Here is a 13,309-nt window from a genome sequence, read left to right as displayed (position 1 = left end):
TTTTTTTTTTGGATGGAGTTTCTCTCTGGTTGCCCAGGCTAAAGTGCAATGGTGTGATCTCGGCTCACTGCAACCTCTGCCTCCCAGGTTCAAGTGATTCTCCTGCCTCAGCCTCCTGAGTAGCTGGGATTACAGGCATGTCCCACCAAGCCCAGGTAATTTTGTATTTTTACTAGAGACAGGGTTTCTCCATGTTGGTCAGGTCTCAAACTCCTGACCTCAGGTGATCCACCTACCTCAGCCTCCCAATGTGCTGGGATTACAGATGTGAGCCACTGCACCTGGCCTATTTTAAGTATTTTTATCTTCCACTTTTTAATATATCTGGGTCCAACATTGAGTCAGTCATGCCAGTGTTAGCTTTTGAAACATGAACACTGCCCGCACCTGACTAGCATGCAACTGACATTTTCTTTCACAGTTTTCTGCTACTTTTGCTAAAGAAAACAGTATCCGTGTCTTGTTTTTAGGCCTGAGATTTTTGTGGCATATGTGGGAATATATGATTGTTTTTCTAGTTGTGTGGAGGAAGATAGTCTTGAATGCAATGTGATATTAAAGGATCCCATTTAAGATTTTTGTAATATGCTTCAAAGACCTGTGGGTTGCAAAGTTACCACTTTACTTGTGAGGACACATGCTCCATGAAGCAGCTTATGAGACAATTTACAATATTATTTTGTTTTGTTACTCTATAGAAACCTCAGATGAAGATTTAGTTGTGCTCAATCATCTGGATTGTCTTTTCTTAATTTTTTTTTTTTCCAAGATGGAGTCTCTTTCTATTACCCAGGCTGGAGTGCAGTGGCATGATTTCGACTCACTGCAGCTTCCACCCCCTGGGTTCAGGCAATTATCCTGCCTCAGCCTCCCGAGTAACTGGGATTACAGGCACCTGCCACCATGCCCGGCTGAGTTTTGTAATTTTAGTAGAGATCGGGTGCCACCATGTTGGCCAGGCTTGTCTCAAACTGCTGACCTCGTGATCTGCCTGCCTCTGCCTTCCAAAGTGTTGGGATTACAGGCGTAAGCCACCGTGCCCAGCCTGCCTTGTCTTTCAAAACCACCCTTGGTGATTAAATGTGAAATATATACTAGTGGATGTTACTTTGCTGAATATTGCCTAGTGAATATTAAGTGTTTATTCTTACCTTTCAGACATGAACTTATGAACTCAACACATGAAGATTTACAGCTTGACAAACCAGCTTCAGGTGGTAGGCATTCAGTCTTAAGTCGGATTAGAAGATTATGTGCAATAATTACCTAATGCTTAACATTTTTTAATGATACCTTCCATATTAAATAATATGCCTGTAACTATTAATTATGTGCTAGGACAGGAGAATTCATGTTTTCAAAATTCTAATACTCTCTAGAACAGTAAACTCATTTTATGTTTATTAACCCATTATAAATACATGTAAATATTGCATTTATGGGTAGACAGAACTAAAAGAACAATGTTTGTCCTACTTTTGAGATGCAAGATTTATCTGGCATAATGCATTGAATGGGTTATTATTGAAGTCTACACCAGTCACCTGAACAAGCATTCATCAAATGTCTGTGATACCCAGGACATAAGAAGTTTTTCTTTTACAGTATGGAGCTGTGCATATCATCTCTTATTGTTAGATGTGTTTTGAAAGAAATAGAAATAGAATTGATTTTCTTACTAGTTTTGGCTCTGGAGTGGAGTGGGGACAAAACAGAATGGAATCACACTGTTTAGATTTACTAAAATGGAAGGATTGCCGCAAGATCGTATCCCTAGTCTCCCCATAGCCAATGGTACCTGCTAGCTGTTTTTTTTTGAGATGGAGTCTTGCTCTGTCACCCACACTGGAGTGCACTGGCATCATCTCAGCTCACTGCAACCTCCTCCTCCCGGGTTCGAGCAATTCTCCCTGGCTCAGCCTCCCGAGTAGCTGGGATTACAGGCGGCTGCCACCAGGCCTGCCTAATTTTTGTATTTTTAGTAGAGATGGGGTTTCACCATGTTGGTCAGGCTGGTCTCGAACTCCTGATCTCAGGTGATCTGCCTGCCTCGGCCCATCGAAGTGCTGGGATTATAGTCGTGAGCTGCCATGCCCGGCCGTCTTACCATTTTTAATATGCACAGATTATTAAAGTTTTAATCCTACGTAAGAGGAGAGAGAGTCAGGTAATGGAAACCCATATGCTTTTTACTGAGTACATTTTTCTGTACAGTCAAGGATTTTATGCAGGAGGAGTGACACTGTCGGGAATCCTTTTTATTGGGCTGTACTTGTGCCTGGGTGCCGCTCTGCGGTAACAGAGAGAGCTTTGACAGCAGCCACCGCAGCATTTGAAGATGAAGCCTCAGCGAAGCTCTCTTTTCTATCTTGCTCCTTAGACACTTCATCAGCACCTCAAATACTTAGTTTTGATCTTTCCTACAACATCTTTTGCCTCCCAAAGTCGCTCTCTGCCCCACTTTTATTCTGCTTCTCAGCAGAATTCTAGGTGGTTGTCACCTGCTCCCCAATACTCTTTTAAAAACTATTTTTATGGAAATTTTCAAACCTTGTGGGCTCTTGCTTGGCTCCTCCCTGTCTCATTTTCAGTCTCTTGAGGCCCCTGCCCGTATCCTCTCTACACTGGGGAGTGCCAGCCAGCAGCTTCACCCTGAGCCCTCTTTGTTTTTTCTTACTGTGTCTTCTTTACAGACAATCCCACCCTGCCCACTTCTTAAAAATATTATATTGTCTGTGTCATTGAGACCCTCATTTCTGGCCCTGAAGATGCCCCTCATACTAGACCTTTGTATTTGCCTACCTGTTTGAGTCCTCCTCAGACTTCATGTGTCCCAGGCAGAGTCTCCATTCCCCTTTTCAGGAGCTCCTCTCAGGGTCTGCCAGATGCCCAGAAGTTACGCTGAGGTGTGATTTCCTCATATCCTAGTGTCTCTTGTAGGCAGAAACCTTGCCTGAACCCTAAGCTGCTTAGCTTACATTGTCTTGTGCTTTTTTTGGAGGGGGTTCACATATACCCAAAAGAAATAAATGAACCTCCATGTACCCAACCCCCAGGTTAAGCAGTTGTCTCCATTTTGCCAGACTTGTTTTATCTGTTTCAGTCTCCGTAAACATTTATGTTTGTACAGGAAAAACTGGATAAATACATGATTCTCCACCCCACCTCCCATTTTAAGTCACTTTTCAGAATAATGAGTCAGTGACCTAGTAACTTATACACTTCAGTGACCAATAGTTTTTTTTTTTTTCTAAATATCGTCATGAACTCATAGATTATTGTTTGCATTTGATGTATTTCAGGCCATTGCAGTCATTATTTATTAATTGTTTTGGATGCTTACATTGTCTCATCTAGGTTAATAATTATCTCTTCAAGTTGACTCTCATGTCTTCTTGATATGATCCTGTTGGACTTTGATGGCTTCCTTGCTTTCTGACAAAAAAGATGTTCCAGGATCTATATACTGCACTATGTGTGGAGTCAACCATTTCTCTAGGGGGCCTTGATTCCTTTTAGTAGAGAACACAGTTTGGGCTCTTGGACTGAATCACTTTTGTGAACCTCCTCGCCTGCATCCCTGCTTATAGCCGGTATGCTCTTGCTGGGCATCAGCAGATCTCCTAAAAGTGCCATGTAGTTCTGCCTCACTCTTACAAAGACTCGTCTCTTGAGAGTTTTTTGCTCTACCCCAGATGTGGTCTTTCTGGTTCTGAAGCTTTTGCTCTAGTCACCCTGAATTTTGCCAGCCCTATGCATGTCATACCTTGGATTGCCAACCCACCCTCACTGGAGCCAATTTCTCCGGTTAGAACAGTTGCCCCTATTCTAATACTCTAATAAACAAGTTACCTTGTAGAGTATTAGTTGCCTAATACTTTAGTAAACAAGGTTCTACCTGGGTTTAGTTAACTTTTGCTCCTTTGGGCCCTGTGTTCTACCAGCATTCCATTTATCTGAAACCCTCCCTCACCTCATCAATATCTTATCTGTTCTTTAATGATTTACTGCTGCTTCCTGGGTTCTAAAGAACCCAGTTCAGAAGTTTCTGTTTTAGTTTGAGATCTTATAGGCCTGTCCGTCGGGTTGCTATCATCCCAGCTAGGATTAGGCAGAATTGGGTGGGGGTTGTAGTGCATTTTTGGCACAGCATGTACCTGGCTGACTAATTCTCTGTCTTTTCTTTCCTATTGCAATTCATGGGTCTCAGCATTTTCTGAATGCTGTTTAGCAGGTCATCCTGTTGATTTCCTGCTAGGGAGTAGCATACTCTGGCTGTGTACCATTGACAAAGGGACTTAAGGATAGATGATGGGCAGCAGATTTGTTAAATGGAACAATATGAAGAGATGGCATTATAAAAAAGGCTTGGCAGCAGGGCCCATTTGAATGGTTGGTCCTTGGCTCCCATGTTGATATAGGCGGATCCTTGGTGGGAATTTGGAATGATCCCAAATATTGTAGATCACTGGTGCATCAAGTCATCGTCAGGGTTGTCTGTGTAACAATCTTGAGTGAAGTTTTGTGAATCTCTGGAGATTCTCTGTATAGGGTTTAATCATTTAATTATTCTAGTTGAACCTGTTTAGTTTCTTTGCAAGGAGATAAGAAATGTGAAAGAGATGCAGACACTAGGGAAAAAGCCAGGAGCCTTGTTTCCCACCCACTTCTTGGGTTCTGGAACTGAACTTATAGTTGAGTAGTGAGGAGTAGGCTCAAGTGCATTAATCCTGGATCTAGCTCCGCTTTGCGCTCGCTGCAGTTCTTGTGTCAAATTCACTTCAAGCCACTCAGAGTAGTATGTAGAGGGGTCATGCAGGACTGTGCTTATACTTCATTGTATCAAACGGGAGATCCAGTAATTTATAGCCTATTATTTCTGGAGTCTGGAGATGGCTCCACATAAGCTTTGCTGAAGCAGATTTTATTACATTAGAAGAGAACCTAGCTGGCTGCATTCAACACTGGTAGCTTTTAGATGCTAATAAGGAGGTCATGTAATAAAGGTCACAGAGTGACTCTGGAACCCATTTCCCCAACCCAAGAAAGAATAATGACATTCTAGGTTGGCCTCTTTTCATTTCCCTTTGATTTTGAGTAATAACTTCCCTCCTTACTTCCCAGCTGAACAATTTGGGAGTCTGTATTCCCTAGAAAGACTCTGTTCACATACCCATCAGATTAAATTAGGTGAGAACTCTTTGGCCTTAATGAATGTTGAAGGATTTCAAAGGGCTAATGGAAATTCTTCCAGAAGTAACAATTCCCATTCTATTGGTGAGACCATTCTGAAGAAATTTCCTGAATCTCTTAGATTATTTTATACAGCAAAACAGCCAGCATTGCGTTCTCTTTGCTAATAGATGACAAGGAGAATGTAGACACTTGGAATCTATGGAGAATCCCTAAGTTGCATTTTAGGCTGCATGTTAGGTCTCCTTTCCTAACCCTTTTACAAGTCGATCAGTGTGAAACAGCATGATAGATTTGCGTGACTTCTCTCCCTGCCTCCTCCCTCCATTCTTTTTTTTTTTTTTTTGAGATGGAGTCTCGCTCTGTCGCCCAGGCTGGAGCGCATGGCGCGATCTCGGCTCACTGCAACCTCTGACTCCCGGGTTCACGCCATTCTTCTGGCTCAGCCTCCCCAGTAGCTGGGACTACAGGCGCCCGCCACCACGCCCGGCTAATTTTTTATATTTTTAGTAGAGACGGTGTTTCACTGTGTTAGCCAGGATGGTCTCGATCTCCTGACCTCGTGATCCACCCGCCTGGGCCTCCCAAAGTGCTGGGATTACAGGCGTGAGCCCCCGTGCCCGGCCCCTCCATTCTTATGGAAAGTAGTGAGTGACTGCGTGCCAGGTAAAATCTTGGTGACAAAATCCAAAGTCAGATTCAGAGTTATAAACATAGCCCCCACCCAAATAACTTCCAAAGAAAAGAAAGAGGCCGGGTGTGGTGGCTCACACCTGTAATCCCAGCACTTTGCGAGGCTGAGGCAGGCGGATCACGAGGTCGGGAGTTCGAGACCAGCCTTGCCAACATGGTGAAACCCCATCTGTACTAAAAATACAAAAATTAGCCAGGTGTGGTGGTGCTTCCCTATAATCCCAGCTACTCGGGAGGCTGAGGCAGGAGAATTGCTTGAATCCAGGAGATGGAGGTTTCAGTGAGTGGAAATCATGCCACTGTACTCCAGCCTGGGCAACAGAGCAAGACTGTGCCTCGGTGGGGGAAAAAAAAGGAAAGAGTTGTGCAAAATCTTGCTTCATTGCTTTTAAATTGGGTACTTAACTGAGTTACTGCATTAGATTTGTGCATTGTGCTAGTTGTTGTACTAATGTTGATTGATTTCATTCTCCATTTATGGAACACCAACAGTGTTCCTGGTACTGTGCTGACCGGTTGAGATAAAAAGATAAACAGGAGTTGGTCCTTGCCACTTAGAGCTCACAGTCTACTGCTGGGAGAGTGTGGGAAGGTGTGATAAGAGCTGTAGTGATCTTGCCACATAATTTGCATTTGTATCTTAAAGCCGGTGGGGAGCCATGGAAATACTTTAAGCAAGAGAGTGACATGATTCAATGATTCATTTGTATTTTATTTTTTCTTTTGAGATGGAGTCTCGCTGTGTCACCCAGGCTTCCAGGCTGGAGTGCAGTGACAGGATCTCAGCTTACTGCAAACTCTGCCTCCCGAGTTCAAGTGATTCTCCTGTCTCAGCCTCCTGAGTATCTGGGATTACAGGCATGCGCCACCACACCTAGCTAATTTTTGTATTTTTGGTAGAGATGAGGATTCACCACGTTGACCAGGCTGGTCTTGAACTCCTGATGTCAGGTGATCCATCCACCTCGGCCTCCCAAAGTGTTGGGATTATAGGCATGAGTCACTGTTACTAGCCCACTTTTTCTAGTTTTTGAGACAGAGTCTTGTTCTGTTGCCCAGGCTTGAATGCAGTGGTGCAGTCATAGCTCATTGTAACCTCAGACTCCTGGGCTCAGTGATCCTCTTGCCTCAGCCACTCAAGTAGTAGGGTCTACAGGTGTGCACCACCATACAGTACAATTTTTTTTTTTTTTTTTTTTTTAGACAGGTCTTCCTCTGTATCCCAGGCTGGGGTGCAGTGGCGTGATCATGGCTCACTGCAGCCTCCTGGGTTCATGTGATCCTCTCACTTCAGTCTCCCAAGGTGCTGTGATTACAGGCGTGAGCCAACGTATTTGGCCCCATTTGTATTTTTGAAAGATCACTAGTGGTAGTGAGGATACCAGTGAGTTGGAGGGAGTGAGACTAGAGGCAATAACAGTTTAGATAACAGATATTTTTTGAGCCCCTGCTAAGTGCCAGGCACAGATCTAGGTGCTGGGAACTTAGGGGAGAATGAGTAAGACAGTCTCTGTTCTCGGGGAGCTTCTGTTCTAGTGGTGGTGTGCTGGTGGGGAAGCAGACTATATACATGCCACAAATGATATTTTTTCAGATGGTGATAAGTAATTTGAAGAAAATAAATAGAGCTATGGGAGTTGGAATGTTTGGGCTTTGGGATGGGCACTGACCTATTGGGGCGGGCAGTGAAGACCTCTCTGAGGAGGTGACATTTGAGATGAGGCAGCTCAAAGAAGATCTGGGCAAGAGTGGTTTGTGATGGGTAGGACATCAGGTGCAGAGACCTGAGATGTGAACGGACTTGGCACGGTGTTTAAGCACCATAAAGATGGTCAGGGTGGCTGGAGCATAGTGGAGCCTGGAGGAGCAAGTAATACTCAGATGAGGATGGAGCACCTTCTAGGCCATGGAACGATTCTGGATTAATTCCAATGGAGTAAGAAGCATTGCGATTAAATCAGGTGTTGGCAAACTGCGGCCCATGGGTCAAATGTGGCCTGGTGCCTATTTTTATGAATAAACCATATTGGAACACAGTATCACCCATGGATGTACATATGACAAATGTCCATGGCTGTTTTTAATGTTACAAGAGCAGACTTGAGTAGTTTCAACAGAGCACATATGGCCCAGAAGCCTAAAATATTTACTATCTGGTTTGTATAGAAAAAGTGTACTGACCCCTGAATTAAATGATCTAATTTAAATTTTGAGGAGGTATGGTTCAGGGAATGAATGATAAGAGACATGGCTCACGTCTGTAATCCTAACACTTTGGGAGGGTGAGGTGGGTGGATCACGAGGTCAACAGTTCGAGACCAGCCTGGCCACCATGGTGAAATCCCATCTTTACTAAAAATACAAAAATTAACCAGGTGTGGTGGTGCGTAGCTGTAATCCCAGCTACTTGGGAGGCTGAGGCAGGAGAATTGCTTGAATCTGGGAGGCGGAAGTTGCAGTGAGCTGAGATCGCGCCACTGTACTCCAGCCTGGGCGACAGAGCAACACTCCATCTCAGGGAAAAAAAAAAAGAAAGAAAGAAAGAAAGAAAAAAATAAGTAATTGTTGAGCCACCAGAAAACAAAGATCACACTGTTTTTGTTCTGTTTAGAAACAGAATAAATGCTTTATACTCATTAAATATTGTTGAATGAGTGATGAGACGCTGAAAAAGGGGTGCCAGTGAATATGAAAGGGAAGTGAGGTTTTGAGAGATATTTAGGAGATAAAATATCAGGACAGCTTATTGTTGACACGGTGAATAGAAATAGTAGTAGGGCAGAAGGAGGACTGTAGGATGCCCTTCAGGTTTCTGGTTCAGGTATCTTGGTGCATGGCAGTGCCATTTATTGAGACAGGGAAAGTGGAGATACAGAGGACACACATTGCCAGGGAGAAGGAATTCACCTTTGGACACACGATGCTCAGGACATCCAGGCAGAGATGTCTAAAAGGTAGTTGGAAAGACAGAGCTCAGCGGCGTCATATCCAGACTCATGGTAACCAGAATTCCAGAGTCATCAGCTAGTGTGGGCTCTCCTAAAAAGCGTGTATGATGAGGAGGGCAGGGATAGGTCTCATATGGCATTCACTTCCAATACATTTTGGCTCTAGAGAGGAGGCAAAGATAAACTAGCTGTATGGACAGTTTGCATCTCAGTCAGGTCATCCCATGACCATGGAATATTTTTTCTGCAGAAGCTGATGGTCTCAAATGAAGGCTTGCCTTACCTGTTCCTCTGGCTGCCAACCTCTTTCTCTTAGTTAGGTTGACTGGGACAGACGTGGAGGCTTCCTCCCTCCTAGACTCCCTGCTAACATTGGAACATTTGTGGCCTTTTAACTCTGTAGGTGATTCAAATTTGCATTTATCTTTTTATTTTATTTTATTTATTTTTTTTTTTTGAGATGGAGTCTTGCTCTGTCACCCAGACTGGAGTGCAGTGTTGCGATCTCAGCTCACCGCAAGCTCCACCTCCCAGGTTCATGCCATTCTGCTGCCTCAGCCTCCCGAGTAGCTGGGACTATAGGTGCCCGCCACCACGCCCGGCTAATTTTTTGTGTTTTTAGTAGAGATGGGGTTTCACTGTGTTAGCCAGGATGGTCGTGATCCGCCCGCCTCGGCCTCCCAAAGTGCTGGGATTATAGGCGTGAGCCACCATGCCTGGCCTATCTTTTTAAGAGACAAGGTCTCATCCTGTTTTCTGGGCTGGAGTCGAGTGGCAGAATTGTAGCTCACTGCAGCCTCAACCCTCTAGGCTCAAGTGATCCTCCCACCTCAGCCTCCCAAGTAAGTGTGGGATCACAAGTATATGCCACCAAGCCCAGCTAATTTTTTATTTTTTTTGTAGAGACAGCATCTCCCCCATGTTGTCCAGGCTGGTCTCGAACTCCCGGACTCAAGTGATCTTCTCACCTTGGCTTTCCAAAGTGCTGGGATTGCCAAATACGGTGGCTCATGCCTATAATCCCAGCACTTTGGGAGGCCAAGGCAGGTGGATCACTTGAGCTCAGAGTTCGACACCAGCCTGGGCAACATGGTGAAACCCTGTCTCTACTAAAAATACAAAAAATTAGCCGGGCGTGTTGGCATGTGCCTGCAGTCCCAGCTACTCAGGAGATTGAAGCAGGAGAATTGCTTGAACCTGGAGGCGGAGGTTGCAGTGAACTGGGATTACACCACTGCACTCCAGCCTGGGTGACAGAATGAGACTCCGACTCAAAAAAAAAAAGAAAAAACAAAGTGCTGGGATTACAGGCATGAGCCAACATGTTTGCATTTATCTAGTTGAAGCTGCGAGGAGGTAGGAGGGCCTAGTTGTCCTTGGTGTTTTGATGTAAGGGCTAGACAGTGGATTAATTTTATTAAATATTGCTAAATATTAATAAATTTATTAAATCCAGTAAAGATTGTTAAATATTAATACATTTATTAAATTTATTAAATATTAAGTATTATTAATTAATTATTACAGGTTCTTTTACACCACAAAGCTAGATAAACCCTTTACTGGCCCTGAATAATGGCTTCCCCTTTCTTTTTTCCTTTTTTCTTTTTGTCTGGGGAAGGGGGACCACAGAAGTATTTAATGAAATAGCACTTGTGGCCAAGTGCGGTGGCTCGCACCTATAATCCCAGCACTTTGGGAGGCTGAGGTGGGCGGATCACCTGAGGTCAGGAGTTGGAGACCAGCCTGGCCAACATGGTGAAACCCCATCTCTACTAAAAATACAAAAGATTAGCCAGGCGTTGTGGCGGATCCTGTAGTTCCAACTACTTGGGAGGCTGAGGCAGGAGAATCGCTTGAACCGGGAGGTGGAGGTTGCATTGAGCCGAGATCATGCCATTGCACTCAGCCTGCGTGACAGAGTGAGACTCCATCTCAAAAATTAAAAAAAAAAAAAAGCACTTGTGCTGAATATGGTCTTAAAATAGTTGCAATCCAGGCCGGGCACAGTGGCTCATGCTTGTAATCCCAGTGCTTTGGGAGGCTGAGGCAGGCAGATCACTTGAGGTTAGGGGTGACTAGCCTGGCCAACATGGTGAAATCTTGTCTCCACAAAAAATACAAAAATTAGCTAGGTGTGGTGGCAGGTGCCTGTAATACTGGGGAGGCTGTGGCAGGAGAATCACTTAAGCCCGGGAGGCGGAGGTTGCAGTGAGCCGAGACTGTACCGCTGCATTCCAGCCTGGGTGACAGAGTGAGACTCTATCTCAACAAAGAAACAAATAAACACTTATAGTTGTAATCCTAGACCTAGATGCATATCTACCCTCTTTCCATTATGAAAAGCCAAGGATGAAATCAAACTGTAAAGAGAGCAGGGAAGGAGGACCACTATCTTGCTCTTTCACTCCCCTTATATATTTTTTAGCATATTCTCACACCTCTGCTCTTTGTACATTTTTAATATGTTTTAAAGATATTTTAACCCAGTCTTGCATTTAAATGTTCAAATTTTAGGGGCCCACATGTTTTATCAGTTTTTCTTTGTTTTTTGTTTTTGTTTTGTTTTGTTTTGTTTTTTGAGACGGAGTCTCGCTCTGTTGCCCAGGCTGAAGTGCAGTGGCACGATCTCAGCTCTCTGCAACCTCTGCCACCTGGATTTCAGCCATTCTTCTGCCTCAGCCTACTGGGTAGCTGGGATTACAGGCCCACGCCACCATGCCTGGCTAATTTTGTATTTCTTTCTTTCTTTTTTTTTTTTTGAGACGGAGTCTCGCTCTGTCACTCAGGCTGGAGTGCAGTGGCACTACCTTGGCTCACTGCAAGCTCCGTCTCCTAGGTTCACGCCATTCTCCTGCCTCAGCCTCCTGAGTAGCTGGGACTACAGGTCCCTGTCACCATGTCTGACTAATTTTTTTGTATTTTTAATAGAGACAGAGTTTCAGCGTGTTAGCTAGGATGGTCTCGATCTTCTGACCTCATGTTCCCTCCCCCTGAGCCTCCCAAAGTGCTGGGATTACAGGCATTAGCCACCATGCCTGGCCCTAATTTTGTATTTCTAGTACAGACGGGGTTTCGTTATGTTGCCCAGGCTGGTCTCGATCTCCTGACGTCGTGATCTGCCTGCCTCGGCCTCCCAAAGTTCTGGAATTACAGGTGTGAACCACCATGTCCGGGCCAGTTTTTCCCGTTCTAAGGGAACAGTTGAGTAATAGCTTTGCTCCTCCTTTAACCTAAATTATTCCTTTCACGAGGTTAGTGACTTCTGACAGGCAGAGGTAGGTAGTCTGAAGCCTGATTACCTGGTCCCAAAGTGGAGGAAATGGAGCCCTGACCCAAACAAATAGGTAGTAAAGGTAAATTAAAAATATGAAGTTATTTTGAAAGGCATATGTTGAGATGTTTAATATTATTTCCAGCCCTGTCTGGTGCACCGTGTAGAACTCCTCCACCTTATCATATGTCACCCTTAATAGTTCCTTGTGTATCCGTCCAGTGTTTATGTAAATAAAAGCAATATGAACGTATGTTCTTACCCCCTCATACTCTTTTACACGAAAGGTAGCTCATATAACCTGTTCTGTACTGTTTTGCCCTTAACAGTATGTCCTGGGGATCTTTCCTTGTTGGTACAGAGAAAGCTTTCTCATTCTTAAATCAGAGCTGCATAGTATTCCATGGTGTGAATGGCTGCCTCCTACTTTATTGAATCAGTTCCTTATACATGTGCACTTCAGTCATTTCCAGTATTTGCTCTTACAAGCAATACTTCAGTAAGCAAAGGCAGCTCTTTGTTTTTTTGAGACGGAGTCTTGCTCTGTCGCCCATGCTGGAGTGCAGTGGCACGATCTCGGCTCACTGCAACCTCTGCTTCCTGGGTTCAAGCAATTCTCCCACCTCAGCCTCCTGAGTAGCTGGGATTACAGACGTGCACCAGCATGCCCAGCTAATTTTTGTATTTTTAGTAGAGATAAGGTTTCGCCATGTTGGTCAGGATGGTCTCGAACTTCTGACCTCAGGTGATCCACCCTCCTTGGCCTCCCAAAATGCTGGGGATTACAGGCCTGAGCCACTGTGCCCGGTCAAAGGCAGCTTTTTTGTTTTTATTTTTTTTTGAGAGAAAGTTTGGCTCTTGCTGCCCAGGCTGGAGTGCAGTGGCGTGATCTCGGCTCACCGCAACCTCTGCCTCCTGGGTTCAAGTGATTCTTCTGCCTCGGCCTCCTGAGTAGCTGGGATTACAGTCATGTGCCATCACACCCGGCTAATTTTTTGTATTTTTGGTAGAGACGGGGTTTCACCGTGTTAGCCAAGATAGTCTCGATCTCCTGACTTCAGGTGATCCGCCCGCCTTGGTCTCCCAAACTATTGGGATTATAGGTGTGAGCCACCGCACCCAGCCAAAGGCAGCTTTTTAAAGGGTTGCACAGCACTGCATATGCTACTTAAAATGAGATTATTATTCTTCATTCTTAGAA

The 13,309-nt window shown here is 44.5% G+C and overlaps 1 long non-coding RNA gene across 4 annotated transcripts in view; it reads left to right on the top strand.

Annotated features, from left to right (window-relative positions):
- LOC134761674 (uncharacterized) overlaps positions 1-13,309 on the top strand; it is a 48,515-nt gene that overhangs the window by 11,863 nt on the left and 23,343 nt on the right. For all 4 annotated transcript variants that reach the window (XR_010140649.1, XR_010140648.1, XR_010140651.1 and 1 more), the window contains exons 6-7: positions 19-155; positions 1,159-1,217. This is a non-coding gene — a long non-coding RNA (uncharacterized LOC134761674). The remainder of the gene's footprint in view (positions 1-18; positions 156-1,158; positions 1,218-13,309) is intronic.

Source organism: Pongo abelii, chromosome 6 (genome assembly GCF_028885655.2).
Source record: "Pongo abelii isolate AG06213 chromosome 6, NHGRI_mPonAbe1-v2.0_pri, whole genome shotgun sequence".
NCBI classification, from domain to species: Eukaryota; Metazoa; Chordata; class Mammalia; order Primates; family Hominidae; genus Pongo; species Pongo abelii.
The sequence above is the reverse complement of the archived record's forward strand: the minus strand, read 5'-3'. Positions and strand labels throughout refer to the sequence as shown.